Source organism: Dermacentor andersoni, chromosome 8 (assembly GCF_023375885.2).
Source record: "Dermacentor andersoni chromosome 8, qqDerAnde1_hic_scaffold, whole genome shotgun sequence".
NCBI classification, from domain to species: Eukaryota; Metazoa; Arthropoda; class Arachnida; order Ixodida; family Ixodidae; genus Dermacentor; species Dermacentor andersoni.
Window position 1 is genome coordinate 157,677,088 of NC_092821.1, and position 21,484 is coordinate 157,698,571.

Sequence of the window (21,484 nt, forward strand, 5' to 3'; positions counted from 1 at the left end):
AGCGAGCTTCGGCGCGCGTCAGAGCTTCTGTCCAGTGGTTGCGTGCCCTCTTCCCCCGGCCAACGCGAAGCGAAGCGTTCGCTTTTCGGCGCGCGCCGAATCTTGCCGACGCGTTCCAGTGGTTGGGGCATTAGGGAGTTGGGAGAACTGTGGAATGACGCGGCGGCTTTTGGCGTGCTCAAAGCGGCAGCATTCCTTGACAATGACGTCGATGGTGGACACATTGTTGAAGACTAACAAGTTGAACGCGTCGTCCGCGATCCCTTTGCGTACGTGGCCGACTTTGTCAACCTCGGCCATTTTCTCATCGACTTTCCGGCAAAAGCGAGCACGTCTTGCATGTACGAAACATACGATTCAGTAGAAGACTGAACTCGGGTAGCAAGCTCTTTTCTATAGCAGCCAGCTGCCGAACGGTGGGATTTCCAAAGAGGTCACTGAGCTTCTTCTTGATAGCACCCCAGCTAGAGATCTCGTCCTCGTGTGTCCGGAACTAGACACGAGGAGTTCCGCCCAAGTAGAAGAGGCCATTCGCCAGCATAATGGTAGGGTCCCAGCGGTTGTTTAGGCTAACACGCTCACACAGGCTGAGCCAGTCCTCAACGCACCATTATCTTAGCCAGAGAAAATGCCAGGATCGAGGGGATTGCTAACCGTAACGTACGTTGTTGTCGGGGTGGTAGGAGTAGAAGCAGACGAGGTGTCGTCACCGGGAGCCATGACGGAAAGCAGGACGGTGCGGTCGCTGCGGAGCTCCGTGGCGAGGACGGGGAACGGCACCCTCCACCAAAATGTTACGCGAAGTATTAAGAACTGGAAACTATTTACAAAGTATATTTATAAAGGATAACTGCAGCGCTGGCCAGTTCAGCCGACAGCTCGAGAGCCAGAGAGCGTGTGTCGTTTTCGTCGGGGCGCCCGCGTGCATCGCCCACAAGAAACACGCAATATGCATGTATCATTATATATTGTGAACTATGTCGTCGCCAAAGGGACGGCAAGTAATCGGCGTTCACGGGCGACGCAAGTTGTTCACGTAGCCAGACTCAAGCAGTGCCATCACAGGTTCCTTTAACTCGCTCAGCGAGCTTCGTCTGCCCCCGGGGAAAATGTCGCAACACTGCGCGGCTGAGGCGGAGAAAGAAGAAGTAGAGTGTGCGCGCGTGATCTCGGGATACTCTGCGCCGGCTGGGCCTGGCTTGTAGCTTCCCTCTCGGACCTCGTTTCACCCTGTAAATAAACATCATTCCTAACATCTTTGGTGGACGTGCGGGGTAAATCTTGGACGATCCTGGACGACACAGCTCTACCAACTGTCCGACGGAGTAGACGCTTGGCCGGTTTACAACCACAAGCAACGGACATGACCGATTCCAGAGAAGGCAATGACGACCCCACCTGCGGCGGACCAGACAGCAATCACGCAGGCCAGGCTGGCTACTGGACACCGCTGCGAGAGCCACCCACCTTTTCGGGGAAGGCGAACGAAGACGTCGACGACTGGCTTAAACACTACAACAGAGTGAGTCGCCACAACCACTGGAGTACTACGAAGCAGCTCGATAACGTGTTGTTTTTTTCGCTGGAACCGCGCTCCTCTGGTTTGAAAACCACGAGAGCATTCTGACAAGCTGGGATAATTTTGTCGAAGAATTCATCAAGTGCTTCGGAGACCCTATCTCTAAGAAAAAGAAGGCTGAGCAGACGCTTTCCCGACGAGCTCAATTACCTGGCGAAACGTGTACAACGTACATAGAGGCTGTTCTGAAATTATGCGGAATCGTCAGCGCTACCATCCCAGACGAAGACAAAGCAGGACATCTGCTTAAAGGAATCGCTGAAGATGTTTATAATTTTTTTATAACGAAGGAAGATCTTAAAGATCTTAGTACTCCGTCTGACCTGAAGAAACACTGCCGGGCGTTCGAAGCGCTGCAAATGAGAAGAATTGGGCCAAAGTTTGGACGCTTGGACAATGTTACTACGATTGCAAGTGTGTCCGTCCCAACCAACGACGACATCTCCTCGGTGATTCGGCAAGGGGTTAAAGAAGAGCGTGAACGCCTTAATGTTGTTGACGACGCTCATGTGTGCCATCAGTGTGCATTTGATAATCGCTCTCGTGTGCCACCGGCCACCTGGGCACCTCAGAGTTACCGAGAACCTCGCAGGACCTATGCTGATCGCACGGAGAGCGGCAACTTGCCACCGCAACCGACAAGTCTGGGACGCCGACAAGATGCACCACAACGATTTGTTCTGCGGGCTGTTCCCTCCTACAACCAGCCTGAGAGTACGTTTCTACCCATGACACCCATGTCACCGGTGTCACCCGCGACAAGCCGCAACTCCCGTATTTGCTACAGCTGCGGTGTGCCTGGACACATTGCTAGGTATTGCCACCGCCGCCAGCAGCGTGCTCCACGGTTTAATTCCTACACACCCCGCGTGCCCGCTGACGAGCCCTGGCCATGTCCCAGTTCCTTCCAGCGGCTGCAGCAGGGACGCGCGAACCGCAGTGACTCCCCCATTTCCGATCGCAGCCTCACACCACCACCGACACGACAACGACGCTCTCCATCACCTCGTCGTCGCTCGTTATCACCGCCGCCGCTGGGAAACTAGCTGGTGCGACCGACGGGGGTGAGGCCGCAATATGTTCATCTTCATCAAGACTCCCTTGTGTAAGATTGTTTAAAAACAAAGTGAGCGTTTTAGTTGACGATGTGCGTGCTTTTGCTTTAGTTGACACCGGGGCGGCAGTTTCTGTTATGAGCCTGTCCTTCAAAAATCGTCTTGGACAAAAAGTGATGTTTTCTTGCGATCGGAACGCTACCTTTCGTGGTGTTGGCGGGGAAATGTTACGCCCACTTGGGGTCTGTTCTGTTTCAGTTACGATAGGGGACCAGACATTTCGAAGTGAATTTACTATGCTTGCACGTACAACGCATGACATTATTTTAAGAATTGATTTCTTGCGTGAGTGGGGGGCAACTTTGGATTGTGGAAGTGGCGCGATTTCTCTTCGCCGCGACGCGCGAACTTCAATGACAGATAGCACCAGTGATGCCGCCGACGTTCTCTTCGTGTCACAAGATGTGTTTTTGCCCCCTCAGGCTGCAATGTTTGTACCTGTCAATACTTCTCGCCCTCGTACAGTTTCTTGTTGTGGCTTAGCCGAGCCCGATTATAACAATGCGCTCAAGAAAAATGCGATAGTCCCTTGCTCTCTCGTTGACACCGCTGATATTTGTACTCGTTTGTGGACAGTGAACGTTTCAACCCAATCCATAACATTGCCGCTAGGACTTAAACTGGCAAGTTTTGATGAACAAGCCATTTTCAGCGTCAGAACTGTCGAAATGTCAACTGCCGAAAAAAAATCCAACCCTGATTCCAACCAAGATAATTCTGCTGACTTTAAGCGCATGATGAACAAGTCGCTGTCTTCTAGTGAGCAGTGTCTGCTGGAAGCTGTGCTGCCTCGCCACGCCACAGTGTTTGATTTTGCTCAAGGCCAACGAGCGTCCCATACACCACCGGCGTCTCGTATGCAGCACCGCATCCATACAGGGCAAGCAACGCCAATTCGTCAGAAGCCCTACCGCGTTTCACCTTCAGAGAGAAAAGTCATCGCCGAGCAGGTCGAAGAAATGCTACAGAGAGGAGTCATCCAGGAATCATGTAGCCCTTGGGCTGCTCCTGTGATCCTAGTCAAGAAAAAAGACAACTCATGGAGATTCTGTGTGGACTATCGCCGCCTAAACACCGTCACAAAGAAAGACGTGCACCCCCAACACGAATAGATGACGCCGTCGACTGCCTCCACTCCGCTTCGTATTTCTCTTCTGTTGATTTACGGTCAGGATATTGGCAAATTCTCATGCGCCCCTCAGACAAGAAGAAGACAGCCTTCGTGACATCTGACGGTCTCTTTGAGTTCAACGTTATGCCCTTTGGCTTATGCAACGCTCCAGCGACATTCGAGGTTTTTGAGATTCTGTCGCACGAGTGCGCTCTTGGGATCGGATGTTGGTGGCTCCACCGCATGGTACTCACTGCGCATGTTCCTCTAGTTTGAGCGGTCTATAAAAGAGTGACGCAATAAAATGATGTCAGTTGAGAGTAGCGCCTTGTCCTGGTCGTCTTTCTTGTGTCTGTTGTTTTTTGCGCTAAACAAAGTATTCATGGATTCGCACCAACTAGCCTGCCAACGCATTGTGCTACCCGCCGTGGTTGCTCAGTGGCTATGGCTATGGTGTTAGGCTGCTGAGCACGAGGTCGCGGGATCGAATCCCGGCCACGGCGGCCGCATTTCGATGGGGGCGAAATACGAAAACACCTGTGTACTTAGATTTAGGCGCACGTTAAAGAACCCCAGGTGGTCAAAATTTCCGGAGTCCTCCGCTACGGCGTGCCTCATAATCAGAAAGTGGTTTTGGCACGTAAAAACCCATAATTTTTTTAACGCATTGTGCTGAACTATCTTTCCTCTACTGTGGGCCCTGATATTTGTGTGTCTGTGTCATCTCCTGAACCTGCTGTTCTGGTCAGTCACATAGGTTTTGCTGTGTGCCGTGCAAGGATGCTTACGTTCTGAATGAAGAATGGACATGTTCCTCAAAACGTGGCGAGTCTCTTCGGCAACGTCAGGCCTTCTGTCGGTCACGTGCGGCGCATGTGTCGGATTCTTCTTTCTGAAATTTGGCGGCAGGTATGCCTTCTGTACGACTGGTTGAAAGCTGTCTGCTACTCGTGCGACGCGCCTATTGTGGCCGAGCAGAAGTTTCGTTTCTACAGACGTCTATCAACTCAGACTACAGAATTCTGGTGGACACAGCTGCTGCTACTCCTCCGGTCCAGACTCCCGCGCAGAAAGGAAAAAACGCAACCTGTCACCGCTGGTTTCCAGGTACTCGGTGACGTCAGGCTTCCTGACGAAGTTGCTGCATTGTTAAAGAATGGGCCGAAGTATAGCACGGAACCAAGAATTCCTGCGCATGAGCTACTGGCTTTGAACAGGCACATCGCAAGGAAAGCAGAACTAGAGGACCAGGAGCGGTGCCTCCTCGATGGGGTGGACTGCCTTCGTAGGACCGTCACCGGGAGCGCGCCACCTTCGACAGCTGTGAATAAGAGGACGGTATCTTTCGTTAGAGACAATGAACTTCGGCTGTTACTGAGTGACAAAGAGGGCGGTTTTGTGATAGCTCCGTCTGCTGTCTTCAACAAAAAAGCCATTGAGGCTGTCAACAAGAACTTCGTTCTGGAAAATGAGAAAGCTCAGAAGGTAAAACGCAAAGCCATTTCTTTGTTGGAAAACATAGGCCTCACCAAGATTGTGAAAGATGTAAAACAATGTAAGGTACTTGCTTTTTTCACTGCAAGAACGCACAAACCGGATGTGCCTTTCCGCACAATAGTCAGTGAAAACAACTGTTGGCAGGTTTTGGTGAGCCGCTTTTTGCAAAAACAGTTGAAGCATTTGACCATTGACGATCCTTATGGCATAAAGGATTCTTTCGATGTTGTTTCCTTTCTGGAAGACAACCATTCAGTAGCCGACATTTTTTCTGTTGACGTCGAAGATCTTTACTATTCAATACCGCATGATGAGCTATTTCGCAGTGTGATGACGTGCATCGAAGAAAGTGGCGAGGTAGATTTTCGCAATGCGACCGGGTTGTCTTCGGAAAGTTTCATGTCCATTCTTGAATTTTATTTAAGTGCAACTTTTATCCGGTTCGAAAATAACCTTTTTATCCAGAAAAATGGTGTGTGTATTGGTTCATGTGTGGCGCCTGCTCTTTATAATACTTTTTTATCGTTTGTCGAACGCGCTCTTAAGAGTGCCTTAAACAATGACTCGGTTCAAATTTTTAGATATGTTGACGATTTTCTTGTTGTGATAAAACATACTAATAACGAATGCTCCGTTACGGTAGCTGATATTTTAACTCTGTTCAATGACAATGGCAAAGGTTTAACTTTCACACATGAGCTATCTAGGGACGGTAAACTCCAGTTTTTAGATTTGCAGCTATCCTTACAAACAGGCCACGCCTGTTGGATGTACTCGCCACGTGCACGTAAGCAACTTTTAGCTTACGCGTCTGTGCACTCAGAGACTGTGAAACGCGCCATCGCCTTGATGTGTCTAGAATCTTCGTTAATGACATCTTGTCATCACTCTGCGAACCTGAGTTTCATTGCACATGCAGTTAAATAGGCTGCAGGCTGCTGGTTACCCAAGTGTGGTGGTGACGTCAGTCTCGGAGGTATTGCTTCAGAGACTGAAAGGGAAGCGGCACAAAAGTAACTGCAGTACACAAAAGAAGAGGCCTGAAGTTGTGCCGTATTGCCATAGAGTGGCTCACAATCTAAAGAATGACGCCACTAGATACCAAATTCCGGTAGTGTTTTCCGCTCCTCAGAAACTGTCCATGTTGTGCAGCCGTATATCTAAAACAAGTAAAAAACCTGATTGTGAAAAGAACCACGTGAAGTTTGTAGATTGCAGCGTCGGTGTGGTTTATAAGATTCCCTTGTCATGTGGCAAAGTGTATGTAGGGCAGTCAGGCCGCTGCGTTAACGAGCGCCTTAGAGAACATGAGCGATCCATACCAACAGGCACAGGTTCCCATTTGGCTCAGCATTGTAAAACATGCAAGTGCGAACCCATGTTTCGTGATACCACGATTTTGAAAAAGAGCCGTGACACCACCGCCCGAGAGTTATCGGAAGCATTATTCATTCAGTCATTGGGGTCACAGTGCATTAGAGTGCCTTCCTTAACCTTGTACAGCGCTGAATTTGGTTTTTTAGATTCTGTCGCATGAGCGCGCTCTTGGGATCGGATGTTGGTGGCTCCACCGCATGGTGCTCACTGCGCATGTTCCTCTAGTTTTAGAGGTCTATAAAGGAGTGACGCAATAAAATGATGTCAGTTGAGAGTAGCGCCTTGTCCTGGTCGTCTTTCTTGTGTCTGTTGTTTTTTGCGCTAAACAAAGTATTCATGGATTCGCACCAACTAGCCCGCCAACGCATTGTGCTGAACATTCGAGCGACTTATGGATACCGTGCTCCGCGGACTCAAATGGGAAATTTGCATGTGCTATTTAGACGACGTCATTATCTACGGCAGGACATTTCACGAGCACAATCAGCGTCTGGCGATCGTTCTTGACTGTATCCAGCAAGCTGGCCTCATTTTAAATTCGAAGAAATGTCATTTCGGTGAGCGTCAAGCCCTCGCAATAGGCTTTCTGGTCGACAAAGACGGCATACGACCAGACCCTGAAAAGATAGCAGCGGTTCGCGACTTCCAACAGCCACAAACGGTGAAAGGTCTGCGAAGCTTTTTGGGCCTTTGCTCATATTTCCGGCGCTTTATCAAGAATTTCGCATAGCTTGCCTCTGCCCTCACGTCTCTCCTTCACAAAGACACCCCATACTTGTGGACTGCTGACTGCGAGTCGGCGTTTCAACAGCTGAAATTTTTGTTGACTTCTGGACCGGTGCTGCAGCATTTTGATCCGGAGGCGTCAACTGAGCTGCACACTGACGCCAGTGGTGCGAGTGTTGACGCTGTGCTTGTGTTCAGCTCTGCCGTGGCCGTGAGCATGTCATTGCCTACGCTAGTCGGACACTTACAAAAGCGGAGACAAACTACACCGTTACTGAACTCGAGTGCCGAGCATTCGTGTTCGCCATTCAGAAGTTCCGTCCGTATCTACATGGCCGCGCATTCACGATAGTGACTGACCATCATTCACTCTGTTGGCTGGTTGGGCTGCGTGACCCGTCTGGCCGGTTGGCCCGCTGGGCTTTGCGCCTTCAAGAGTACAGCTTTTCCGTTAACTACAAGAGCGGACGCTGTCACACGGATGCTGATTGCATATCCCGTCTCCCTTCGTCGCACACTAAAGCTGAGGATGATGACTTCGACGACTACCTAATTTCCATCTCTTCCGACTTTCCAGACCTGCGTACCTTCTAGAGCGAGCAACGTTGCGACCCTACCTTCAAATCCCTACGGGCAGCTGCACGCGAGCCAGCAGGAACAACACCGTTTACTTTTCGTAATGGTTTGCTGTACAAAAAAAATTACTCTGTTGATGGTCCCCCATTGCTTCTAGTTGTGCCCGAAAACCTGCGCCCTGCTGTCCTTCGTTCCATACATGACGATATCACGTCCGGGCACCTTGGCTTTGCACGCACACTACACAAAACCCCTCCATCCACGCGCCACCGCCGCTTTCTTAAGTAGCGACAACCTTTGTTGTGCGCCGCCTTTTCCCCTCACACCAAATCCGGTTCCGGCATTTCCGGTTTCAAAATTTCCGGTTCCGGCGTTTCCGCTTCCTGGAGTTGCGCTGCGGGAATTTCCGCTTTGACTGCCGATGGTGAGACGCCCGCGCGTGATGAGCAGAGCTGTGGCAGTGACCATGAGAAGAATGCAAAGGCGACAAGCTGTTGTGTTCCGCTGAAGTAGTAGTTCGCGGTCGCCGTTTTCCAAATGCACGAAAAACGGCAGTGATCTCCAAGCACCCATGCACTACATTCCACTGTACGTTGTCACTCGTGCCACAACCCGTCGCAGGTTGACGCGAAGCAGCGAACACGATCAGATCGCTGATTACAATAGGCGGTGTTTCTTGGATGGAATCGCATTCACAGTTTAAACCGCAGCTGGTGCAATTAAAGCCTGTCCATCGACGCGAAAGTAAACAATGCTAAAAAAACATAGCGTCACTTCCACTCGGAACAGGAAGCTGCAGCTACGGAAGTTCCGCTTGACGCCGGAAGCTAAGGGGGTGAGTGGGAGAGGAGCGTGGAGGAGGAGGGTAGGTTGGCGGTACTTAACCTGGTCGGCGGAAACGCGTATGGAGGGGCTTTAACTACACCGACTTAGACAGAGATTTTTCTGGCCCAAGCTCTGGAAAACAACGAAACAGTATGTCGCCAGCTGTACTGTTTGCCAGCGCCACAACCAAATGACGACGGCCCCAGCAGGCTGTTTACAACTAGTTAGGCTACCGACGTTACCCTTTGAAAAAGTCGGCATCGACTTGCTTGGCCCGCTCCCAAAAACGTCAGCTGGCTACCGCTGGATTATAGTATGCGTAGATTATCTTACTCGCTACACGGAAACGGCGGTACTTCTATCTGCCACTGCAGCAGATGTCTCTTCATTTTTGTTGCATCACGTCGTACTCCGTCACGGCGCTCCCCGTGTTGTCATCAGTGACCGTGGACGGCAATTCAGCGCCGACGTCGTTGAAGAACTTTTACGGCTTTGTGGTTCTGCATATGGTCATTCCACTCCTTACCACCCGCAAACCTATGGCCTCACGGAGCGGCCTAATCGAACCCTTACCAACATGTTATCAATGTATGTTGCTGCTGACCACAAGAATTGGGACGCCGTCTTACCTTTTGTAACGTACGCGTACAATAGTGCCAAGCACGAAGTTACTGGATATGCGCCGTTCTTCTTGCTGTACGCACGCGCTCCCCAGAGCTTTCTAGACACTATTCTACCTTTATCGTGCCAAGAAGATCCTTCCATCGCCCAACCTCTGTGTCGTGCTGAGGAAGCACGTCGACTGGCGCATCTTAGGACGTTGTCCTCACAAGGCAACAGCAAGATTCGCTATGATGCGCGGCATATCCCCGCAGCTTTACTCCCGGTGATTATGTTTGGTTGTGGGCACCTGTTCACAAAAAGGGATTGTACCGCAAGTTTCTCGCGACTTACACCGGACCATTCGTTATACTCAGCCGCTTGAGTGATGTGAACTATGTCGTCGCCAAAGTGAGGGCAAGTAATCGGCGTTCACGGGCGACGCAAGTTGTTCACATGGCCAGACTCAAGCAGTGCCATCACATGTCCCTTTAACTCGCTCAGCGAGCTTCGTCTGCCCCCGGGGAAAATGTCGCAACACCGCACGGCTGAGGCAGAGAAAGAAGAAGTAGAGTGTGCGCGCTTGATCTCGGGATACTCTGCGCCGGCTGGGCCTGGCCTGTAGCTTCCCTCTCGGACCTCGTTTCATCCTGTAAATCAACATCGAATATATATATATATATATATATATATATATATATATATATATATATATATATATATATATATATATATAATGTTACGGGGTTTAGAAACAGTCAATATATTTACAGGATATTTACAATAATCGTAGCGGCTGACAAGATGGTAGACAGCGCGCGAAGTCCAGAGCGTCGTCTTCTTCCGACCAAGCTAACATCATCTTCGTCAGCGTGTCACATGACCCCCGGCGGCGGAAGCACCGGCTCGGTGCTGGTTAGGTGGCGGGCGAGTGATACAACTTAAGACGCGCGACATGGACCACATCGGAGCGATGCTGAGCCACGGTTGGCTCAAGAGGGAAGATTTCGTACGTGACGTCAGTTAGTTTACGCAAGACACGGTAAGGGCCAGAGTAGCGTGAAAGTAACTTCTCCGAGAGGCCAACGCGTCGCGACGGAGACCAAAGGAGAACCAGGGTGGCCGGTGTGTAATGGACGTCATGATGGCGGGCGTCAAATAAGCGCCGCTGATTGTCCTGCGACTCCACAAGTCGACGTCGGGCAATATGGCGTGCTTCTCGAGCTTTGAGTAAGGCTTCACGGGCCCCCGCAGGGGCGTCTGCGTCAGCAGGGGTTTGTTGTGTTGCGACACCACGTACCCGAGCACATGGGAGTTGGACCCTCCCTCGTCTAACCTTGCGCGGCTTGGCCGTGTCCGGGGAAAAGGGGATCCTGGGGGTTGAGCCGATGCCGGGTGTTTGGACCTTTACGGCCCCTCGGCGGAGGCAACCCACCTCTTTGGCCTCGGCTTCACGTAGACTGACCCACCCGGGGGAAATCGATAGTTGCCTTTTCCTGTCTCTCTCTCCCTCCAGCCTTCGTCTTTCTCTCACTTTCCACCTTTCCTGTCTTCTCCTGGCTTCCCTTTACTTCCAATTTTCCAGGCAGCAAGGGTTAACCTTGTGTGAATAGCCAACCTAGGTTATTTCATATTTGGTTATAGTGATGACGTGCAGGTGGCGTTTACAGGACCTGTTCATACAGTCCCTGTAGCGTCCCCTTGTAGGGCCCCACGGTGGGTGGCTGGCGTTATTGCCGAAATTTAAATTTGTCTATGGCTAGCTCCTTTCCTCGCCTTCCCGAGCGCCCTCAGAAAAGAGGGCGCACCGAAGATGCTTTCCAGTTCTTTGGATGCCAAAGCCCGAACATCCCACGGTACCATGTGATCCATTCAGAAAAATCCAATAAACAAGTACGAAACATTTCCCCTTTTCTATTTTCCAAGTCCTTAACTGATGTCCTTGGTTCAGGCTACAAGGTATCAAGGCTGGCAAGTGGTGATCTCCTGTTAGAGCTGCATGATCAGAAACAATACGAAAAGTTGCCCAGTCTAGTATCATTTGGGGATGTTCCTTTGACAGTAACTCCACACCGCACTCTGAACACCACCCGCGGCGTTGTCTCGGATGATGATTTGCTCCAGCTGAGAGAGGCTGAGCTTTTGGAGGGCTTCAGTGAGCAGAATGTTGTCAATGTGAGAAGAATCAAGATGAGAAGGGATGGTAAAGAAATTCAAACGAAGCACCTAATACTCACATTTGGTTCAAGTATTCTGCCCGAGTCTGTAGAGGCCGAGTACATCAAGCTCCGTGTCAGACCATATGTGCCGAAGTCCCTAAGATGTTTCAAATGCCAGCGTTTCGGCCACAGTTCGCAGAGCTGCCGCGGCCGCCAACCATGTGCGAAATGCAGTGCCCTTGAACACGCCACTGAAGCTTGTAAGAACTCTCTCCACTGTGTAAACTGTGACGGGGATCACGCCGCGTACTCGCGGTCGTGCCCCTCCTCGAAGAAGGAAAAAGAAATTGTAACGATAAAAGTAAAAGAGAATATATCGTTCAAAGAGGCACGAAGGCGGGTAGCATACCTGCCAAAGAAAAGCTTTGCCGAAGTGGCGCGTCAGGGGGCAGCGTCACAACGGCCTCCGGCGGCTGTCCGACCCACAAGCAGTGAGTCGGCAGTTACGCCATTTGCCCCCACGGTGGTCGCAGCTGGCGCTGCTCCACCAACCGAGCAGAAGGGACCATCAACCACGAAAGTGGGCGCAGCCTAGACTGCCCCAACCTCCCCGGCCTCTTCCAGCGCTGGCAACAGCCGGCGCAGCCAGATCCTCCAGGGAGCCCCATCGACCTCCGGGCTGGTGGGCGCAGGGGTCTTGCCCTCCAAGGAGGGACTCTCTCGGGAAACTTCTCGCTCGCAAGAGCACGTGTCCGGCGCCTCACAAGAGGCAATGGACACTACACCCATCCTCAAGGCGCACCAAGCGCCTAAGGAGCGGCAAGGCTCGCTCGAACGCTTCAAAAAGGGCAAAACCCCGGAGGGCCTCGAAAGAGCTCTGTAATCTAATCTCTGAAATCTCTGGAATTAATACTTCTGTTTCCGTTTACACAGCACCTATTTACTTCCAATATGGATGCACAAATAATTCAATGGAACGTCAGAGGTCTTCTTAGGAACCTTGATGACGTGCAAGAGCTTATCCAAAAACACAATCCAAAAGTGCTGTGTCTACAGGAAACACACCTCAAACCACAACACACAAACTTTCTCCGACGGTATGTCAAGTTTCGCAAAGATCGCGATGATGCTGTCGTATCATCGGGTGGTGTTGCCATTTTTATTCATAAAAGTATTTTGTGTCAGCGTTTACAGCTACAAACGCCCCTTGAAGCAGTGACAGTTCGAGCTGTTCTTCTAAATAAACTCGTCATCATTTGCTCGCTTTGCGTACCCCCACACTACAAATTAAACAAACATCGATTTCAGTCATATATAGACGAATTGCCAGAACCTTATGTTGCTCTTGGCGATTTCAATGCGCACAGCTGCCTGTGGGGCGACTCTCGTATAGACGCGCGAGGTCGTCTTGTTGAACAGTTCCTTTTATTGCGAAAGCAATACTGCTCGCACTTTCGGCCCATCGGTGGTCGTGGCGCCTCCTTACACAGCTGCGCGTCACGTGACCGTGTGACGTCATGCCAGACCGAGAGACGGGGCCCCAGCTCGCGGCATCGATGGTGGAGGCGAAGCCTTGCGCGCCGCTACTGCGGCGCTACCGAGAGAGGGCGCTCGCTGGTGTGACGTCACGCCAGACCGAGAGACGGGGCCCCAGCTCGCGGCATCGATAGTGGAGGCGAAGCCTTGCGCGCCGCTCACGGAGGAAGGAAACTAAGGAGAGGCCCTACCCCCTCCGCGCGCTAGGAGAAAAGTGTGGCGGAAATGACGTAGTAGGTTCTCATTTTTTTGCTGCTTTTTTATTTTTTTTTGTTGTATGGCCACGCCTTTTGGGCCACAATGGCGGCGTTGTTATGGTTTTGAGCGCTCACACGTGTTGCTCTGGTAGGTTTCGGGCCGTGGCAAAGGCGCTGAGTGGGCGGGTTTGCGTTAGTCACCGTGTCTTGTTGCGCTGTGTTACCTGCACCGTGCTCTGGCAGATGTTGCGCGAGCGCGCGACACCACGCGCAGCGCGGCGTGGTTTCGCGAAAGATGTAAACAAGAGAGGAGGGTGGCCCAAAAGGCGGAGCATCGCCATGAGCAACGCCAAATTCCGGCTTCACTTTTGCTTCACAAAGAGTGACGTCAGGGCCTCTCCTTAGTTTCCTTCCTCCGTGGCGCCGCTGCTGCGGCCATAGAGTTACTATAGTGACTCTAGAGGACAAGCTACCCATAGGGCCCATGCATTGAAATCGGGAACCGCAAGAGCGCCGCCATGTTGCTACGCACCGAGGTTGCCAGCTCCTGAGACGCTTGCTAGACTTGGTGACAGTAGTCAGTTTTAATCCGGCAACAGTAGCAGCGTAGCAGCATGGCGTCTTGCTTGTAGTGTCGTGATGTGTGCGTGCAGCCGTGTGTTTGGGCTTTATAAAAGTTGGTTCTTTATTCTATGTTGCGGGACGGTGTGGGTGTGGTCCATGTTGGCCGTACAGGTGGCAGTTATGCAAACGAGGGATGATCCTGTTGAAGTTTCCGGCGGTATGCGGTTTTCAGCGGTCACGCCTGTTGCAGGAGTGTCACTCGACGAGGTTACCAGCTCGAAGCTGTGGTCAGATTCCTCGTTGGCGTTCCGTAATTCTCTTCGCACGGGCGCGGTATGTTGCAAAAGCCGCTTTCGCGATCTATCGTCGCGACGATAGATCGGGTTTTTTTAATTGTTGTAAGTACTGATCCAGCTGTAGGGCACATGTAACCGACAAACGGAAGTCTCAGGAGTGCACCTGAGATTATAATAAAGCAGGCGGCGCAGGAACTCCAGGGCACCCAAGGAACAGTGGGGGGATCAAAGCTCGAAGCAGAACGGTACGTAGGTTGTGGCCGCCGAGGCAGGTGTGTGCCAGGGAGTGTTCGCACGGACAGCTCCCCTGGCACGCGCAGCAGTGCCTCGCAAGGTCGAGATACTTTAAAGGCACCTGCGCCCATGATCCTTCTTTTGCCTCGGTGCAGTGAGCACGATTAACGAGAATAATATGGAGGGCATCCGGTGCAGTCGCGAATGCGTCATGACAAATGTAGCTCGCGTCGCCTGGCGTGTGTAGTAATATCAGAGTTGGTTGTATGAACTTTATGCAACCCGCCGTGGTTGCTCAGTGGCTATGGTGTTAGGCTGCTGAGCACGAGGTCGCGGGATCGAATCCCGGCCACGGCGGCCGCATTTCGATAGGGGCGAAAACACCCGTGTACTTAGATTGAGGTGCACGTTAAAGAACCCCAGGTGGTCGAAACTTCCTGAGTCACCCACTACGGCGTGCCTCATAATCAGGAAGTGGTTTTGGCACGTAAAACCCCATGATTTTTAAAAAAACTTTATGCATAATACGCTTTGTTACGGTACCTTAACGGAATGGGTCTAGAGGACGGTGTTGGTAATGTGAAAAGCAGCTGCACTAGATCCTTTGACCTTGTCCACAGAGCTTCACTTCACTTCAGTTCGCTTCACTGCAGTCGTGTCCTCCACAACAAGCAGCTGCACAAGCAGCTGCACTAGATCCTTTGACCTTGTCCACAGAGCTTCACTTCACTTCAATTCGCTTCACTGCAGTCGTGTCCTCCACAACGGCCGAAAGCGTTGCCATTGAGGCAGCTCTAAAGAAACTACGGTTTTGTACGCCTCAACCTGTTGTTATTCTTACAGATTCAAAATCTGCCCTTCAAAGGTTAGAGCACGGGTTCCCTACTGATGCCTTATGTCTTAGCTCCCTACGCTCGGTGCACAATCTCCATATCAAAGGCTTCTCCATACGTTTCCAATGGGTGCCCTCGCACACAGGTATCATAGGCAACGAGATGGCGGACAGCCTCGCCCACAGAGCGCTGTCTGGGAATCCATTGAGAAGAGTGCCTCAAGACGACAACAGACTCTTCAGAGAAGCAGTGTTGTGCCACCTCAGTTCTTTGTGGAGCTCACCTCACAAGCCATGTGTGATCAAGGGCCTCAAAAGAAACCAAGCCACCTTACTGCTCCGCATTCGCACGGGCTCTGCTCGAACCCCTGCGTGGATGTATAAGACTGGCCTGGCGTTATCACCATTATGTTCAACGTGTGGGGTGTGCAGTGACATAGAACATTACCTAATGTGCTGTACTGTGTATAACGCGGGAAGGAGGGTGTTATTCGGGTCCCTCAAGAAGACAGGAGTTCCTCACAGCTCTTTTCAAGACACTGTTTTCCCGCGCGGGAACCGGTTGTGTAGGAAGGAGGTCTCTCGCCTTCTTTTAAATTACCTACAGGACACAGATTTGGCATCCACATGGTGAACTGAGGAGTGACCATTTGTATTTTGTGAGGTCTGTGTCTGATTATGTGATTTACTTATTTTAAGTGTCGCTACGGTGGAGCAATTGCCGGCAGCAACTGCAAGGCTAATCCCACCAGTAGCCTACAACAACTCAACTCAACTCAACTCAACGGTGTTGGTACATTTTTTCGTACCGCCCTAATCCTATACCCCCCACTACAAACACACACACATACCCCCCCCCCCTTTTTTTATGCATACATACAATTCCTTGCCATGACGGATCATAGCCTCCTTTATTTTTGAAAAATAGAGGAGGCTATGGACGGATTGACCAGTTCAAGTTGTCAACTTGTCAGTAACTGTCATAGGAATCACTGTAATAAACATAATTCCACGATCGGATTGTTTACTTTCATTTTTTGTTGTAACACTGAGGACTACATAGAACTTTATTTTGTATATGTGAGAGAAGTATGTGGATATCACGAGCTTAAGCCAATGTGCGATACACAGACAAAGCAGCTGCTACAACATGAACTGCATTGAGTGCCACACAACACATACGTATTTAAAGGTGCAAAATATAGGGGGAAGCTTCAAAATACGCTCTGTAGCACTGCAAAGTATAACATATATTGTATGTGTACAATAAATGTTAAAAAAAACAATGCATCAATGTCCCATTTGCCTTCAAGTTTATTATCAAGTTCAAGTTTACTGAAGTTTATTATGAGCATATGTACAACAGGAATCTACTGACACACCCGCAGTCAAGGTGGCTGTTCGAGGTGTGCTGGCTGCCTCAGTGTAAGAAAAAGAAATTGGGTGAATGTCGACACCAGTGCCACTGCTTATTGCCTGTGACCTGCACGTGCCTCCGCGGCATCTTTGTGCACAAGTGTGCTGTCGTGGCGAGGCGTAGGAGTCATCCGAGAGAAAGAGTATCGTTTACATGGAGAAGTGGCTGTTCACATTGCCTGTCGCTTTCCCTCAGATGTTTCCTTGGCGACTAGGGTGACACACCCGCAGTCAAGGTGGCTGTTCGAGGTGTGCTGGCTGTCTAAATGAAAAAAAAAGAAAGAAATTTGATGAATGTTGATACCAGTGCTACTGCTTCTTGCCTCTTACCTGCATTTGCCTCCACGGCCTCTTGGCTTGCAGAGTCTGTATGAGGGAGCTGCTGTGGTTAGGCGTAGGCATTGTCTAAGCAAAAAGAAAAGGCCATTCAACTGGGGAATTATGGAAATAAATGCAGTTGTTATGTCTGCTTCTCGCACTCTTCTTGCCTAAAAGTTTTCAAACATAGTGTCCAGTACACACCATCACTTTGACTGCTTCTGCTTTCTACCTGCAGGTGTTGCTGCGAGATCCTTAGTATGGCTGCGTGCAGCATTGTAACACTTGGTGGAGGCATTTGAAGTGGTAGCCAAAAATATAAAGAATCATCCTTGTCTGTATGAATGCTTTAAATTTCTAAATGCAGTGGTAACTATCACTATTAGTGCAAGGCCCCCCAAATCTATGTGGCAAGTGCCATAGCTCAAAACTGAATTTTTCCTTTAGTGTTTCAGAAGGCGTCTGATATGTCCACATTAGATGTGATGTGTTTGTTTTTATTTATCCCAGTGTGGAGAGAGCATCATTAAATTGTTTTTTATTTTTGCGTGTCTTGTTTTTTGGTTTATTTCTGAATTTATCAAGCAGCAGTCTCATGATGCTAAAGTGACTTATGTAATGGCAATCAGCTTTTGTTTTGCAGAAAAACAACGCATTTCCTGACCCATTGTTTGACATCCCCTCACTCGCATAATTTTGCAGAGTATTCTACCTATATTGACTTGCTTGAACTCTACTAAAGAGTCTTGCATTTTTAAATACGACTCTTTCCTTAAAATCATTCGACACTTCTCATAATTTCTGTACCTTGGGCTTCTGATACTCTGCATTCACCATTTTTGCTTGTTTGTGACTAGAAATGTCTTTTTTTAATTTATAGCTGAAATTTTACCTTTGGAACACACGGAAGGGCTTGCCATTGCATATCTGCATAAAAGGGAAACATGTTTCATTAAACATTTGCAAAATCCAATTGAAGATTGATGAATGAAGCTTGCAGTGTGATATGACTGAATGAGCCATAAAAGTAACTCATCTCACTTGGTAAATTAAAGCACATATTAGTGTGATGTACAAGATACGTTACACTAGCGTGGTGGGTTCTCTTGCTTATACAGCAAAATAATCGGTGCGCGAGAAAAAAAATATTTTTGCATACCCCTTGTACACACTGATTTAAGGAAAATGAGCTGGAGCTGTCCACATGATCTACTTATTTTACCTGCGAGTATGGTCAACAAAAATGTGTCCCAGCTGCTTAGTGGTATTTGAGATTATGTCAGTATTGCATATGTGCCTGTTGTCTAAAATAATTGAATTTTGAAAATGCTCGCAGGGATCTGATGTGCATATCTGCAGTTTATGGATACATGTAAAAGACTCAGCATCAAGTGCAAATGAACGATGCCACAGGCCCGGAGTCGACCATGCAAATAAGTTAGCTGCACAAATTTGTGACCAGAAAAGATATGCCACATGAAATGGCATGCAAGGAAGTATTGAAAATATTGCACAGTTAATAAAACGCCTACGCTAATAACATGTGGGTTGATGCACTCGTTATGCAAAACGGAGGTGAGGCGTGCAGACAGGACACAAGAGTGGAGAAGTGGACAACAACAACACAAGCGCCGCGCCACTTCTCTGCTCTTGTGTCCTGTCTGCACGCCTCACCTCTGTTTTGCATAATGAATCCTTACCAACTAGCTCAGCTTTCTGTCGTTCTAAGTCTCGATGCACTCGATTTCGTCCGCATTAGGCACTCGCCTCTTGATTACTTCGTGGCACAGAAATACTCGGCATCAGGCTGTTTTTCTGCTGTGGCCTTTGTAGAGGCATGATTGTTCAAAGTGCAACAATTAAACAGATTCTTTGAGTTGCTTGTGGCTTCGCAAGTACAATTCCGGTGCGCTGGTCCGCCTGTCCAGCAATTTCCTACTGTAGGGAAAACTGCAAATAAAAACACCGCTCCGCATGTAGGAAAATGCTCTACTGCGACGCTTTTCAAACGATTGTGATGCACCACAAGAGCTGCCTACTCGCGTGATATTCTCAACAAGGAGATACATTCGTTTACTTACATGTGAAGGTATATGCCAGAGCAATTTGGGGCTTCGGTGGCACATAAAGCACTGTCGACGCGCATGTCATGTGGATGCGCAAGTGGATCGCATGTCAAACCTAAACTGTACGAAACTACTACGCATCCAAAAAACAGATTCGAAACCGAAATTCGCGTCATCCTTTATTGCATGAATGCGTACATCGTGATTTACATAAGTCACGGACTTAGCGATTGCTTTCTGTAAACTTAGTATTAACGTACCACCTTCATAAAGCCATCAGGTATGCGTGTTTAGATGACAAAGCATAAGGTGACCTGTACTTGTTTTCAGCTCTTTCAATAATAATTGCGCTGGCCACATTGACCAGTAGCAACAGGGCGGCGCCCTAGAGGTTCCCACTTTTCCGGCCCAGCTTTTCCTCTAGATTTGTTCTACTAAGTCTATGGCTGCGGCGCTACCGAGAGAGGGCGCTCGCTGGTGTGACGTCACGCCAGACCGAGAGACGGGGCCCCAGCTCGCGGTATCGATAGTGGAGGCGAAGCCTTGTGCGCCGCTGCTGCGGCGCTACCGAGAGAGGGCGCTCGCTGGTGTGACGTCACGCTAGGAGGATAAATGGGGCTACAGCCACAGAACACCTATACAAACTTAGAGTAGGGAAACTGCACCTTCCACAGTGCAACGAAAATAAGCGTAGCGGTGGCGTCGTGAGCTAAAGTATGCGACCACAGACGGCGCTGTACAACAGGAAAAGGAAACAATATTGCCGCTTTACCAGGTGTTCTGTGGCTTTACTGGGTTTCTGGCTGCTGCGCCTCAATCGTGCTCCCGCCAGTTTGGTTGATGTGTGGCAAACGTAGCGCCTATGTAGGCGCTACGTTTGCCACACAGCAACCAAACCGGCGGGAGCACGATCGAGGCGCAGCAGAATATATGTAGCGCTGAGTCATATCGAGTTAAGGCCCGCTCTGAACTGACTTTTATGGGCATCCCGAGCGGTTTTCGTGTATTTCGCCGCCGTTACCCCGAGTTGTGCCTCCGCGCTCCAGCTGTTGAATTTCGTGTAGGGCTACTGACAGAATGCGGTTTCCAGGTGGCACGATGGCCTCGACTGGAATAAACGCACACGACACCAAAGATTGAGTAAGCTTTAAAATATTTTATTTGCATTTTACAAGTACAACAAAAAGCACACGTCTACGCATCCACACAAACGCGGTTACATAGTCAAGAACATAGTCAAGAAATGGCTCATTAATAAGGGTAGCACAAACGCACAAGAAAGAAGACCTAAGCTACAAAACGTACGGTCGGCTGCTAAGTATAATAATTTCCCTGTCACAGCGTGTCACTTTAGGGCACTTTAGCATCTTTACGGCATCTTTACGGCACTACCAGGCAGGGTAGTTTGGCGGAAAGAACGCAACAGCTTACGGCCGTCAGCTGCCTCGTCTTTACGGGTGTCATAATTATCCTAATCTCCGCATCAACATCGTGCAGGTCCGCATACAGGTATCTGTATCTGAACCATATGTGCCAGCTTAATACATGTGTAGTGAAATTATGATAACCACTGCGTCTTATCAAACATGTATTGGTTTTGCAAATGCGCATTACAGCTGACAAAACGACATACTGTAAGTGAAGCACAAGAGAACAAGGACAAAAGGAGGATACGACACTTGAAGAAGAAATGAAGAATTAGTAGGCGTACAGCAAACAAGCGATGACGGAGAACACACAATGATGCATCGGGTGTTCTGTGACATCGGTTTGCGTACTTACGGTGTTATGGAGACCAACGGCATAAAAGCGTACCTTCAAGCGTACTCCCTCAACCTCCGCCGCATTCATTATGATAATCAACGCCTAAACAAAATGAGGCACTATTTTTTGCCAAGAGTAGACCTCTTTATAGCAAGTCTATGTAATGACTCGCAGACGAAACCAGCATGCTTTTTGAAAATGTTTTACCGCCGTAGTATTCGAACGCCAACGGCCAGGAAACACATCGATACCAATAGGCTGTCGGCTGTCGGTGGTTAATCAAGTACAAAAACCTTGACGCTTTGACTAAAAAGCGGCTTCAACAATCAAATTTTTAATAAATCAACTGCCTATTTGCCTGAGGTAAAAAAACATCCTTAGATACCTCGATTGTTTATGTTAATGGCTTGTGTAAAGTAAAAAATTCAGCATGTTTAGCGCCCCTAGCAGAGAAAGCACAAATTAAAGTATGCGACCAAATTACAGTAGCTCCACTTGCGCGCTTACGCTAAAACGCCTCGATTGATTTTTCGCCCTCTGTGGCCATTTGTTGAACTTGAGAGTGTGCGGGGCCTGCTACAGCTCGGCTCCTCGCAGTGGTCGGCGCGCTGCCTTGCGCTATGCCGGATGATGTATAGCCATAAGTTTAACAAAGGGCAACCATGTCCACACCATCAGCCGAACCAAGGCGCAGCC

General features: G+C 49.5%; 1 protein-coding gene and 1 long non-coding RNA gene across 2 annotated transcripts in view; one reads left to right on the forward strand and one right to left on the reverse strand.

Moving 5' to 3' along the window:
* The window catches only part of LOC140219924 (sodium-independent sulfate anion transporter-like), a 521,780-nt gene that overhangs the window by 21,149 nt on the left and 479,147 nt on the right, over nucleotides 1-21,484 (forward strand). The window lies entirely within an intron of this gene.
* LOC140213042 (uncharacterized) lies at nucleotides 16,521-18,471 on the reverse strand. The gene is made up of 2 exons (XR_011889982.1): nucleotides 16,971-18,471; nucleotides 16,521-16,902 (listed from the first exon to the last, which is right to left on the reverse strand). It is a non-coding gene; the product is annotated as an uncharacterized lncRNA (long non-coding RNA).